Here is a 456-nt window from a genome sequence, read left to right as displayed (position 1 = left end):
TGTATATAAATGCGCCAGACAATGAATCGGAATTATATAGCAGACAGAGAGATTGAAGATATAAACGGACAATTGAGTCAAGCGCGGTAGTAAAGTGCGTGAATCGTGGTGAATTATAGCGTGTGTTTAAGTTAAAGTGACTGTGAAAATTCTGTGTATTGCAAAGTTGTATTGAGGAAGAATAAACTAGTTTTATTTAAGAAAGGGCTTGTATCGCTGAAGTTTCTCGGAAAGAATTTCTACGGAAAATTAACAAACGAACACAGACGTAACAATATATTATTTTAAAATAAATGGACTGTGTTGTTGTTTGTTTGTTGTTGAAATATATCGCCAACAAGTCATAGACGCCTATCGTAAAGAATTCGGCCTACAAAACATAACAGTAGCAATACGACTTTGGGATTACAATTACAAAGTGTCAACAGAAGCCTATTTCAAGCCACAAAAATACTA

The sequence above is a fragment of the Limulus polyphemus genome, unplaced genomic scaffold (assembly GCF_000517525.1).
Source record: "Limulus polyphemus unplaced genomic scaffold, Limulus_polyphemus-2.1.2 Scaffold4983, whole genome shotgun sequence".
NCBI classification, from domain to species: Eukaryota; Metazoa; Arthropoda; class Merostomata; order Xiphosura; family Limulidae; genus Limulus; species Limulus polyphemus.
This window is presented reverse-complemented; position numbering follows the sequence as displayed.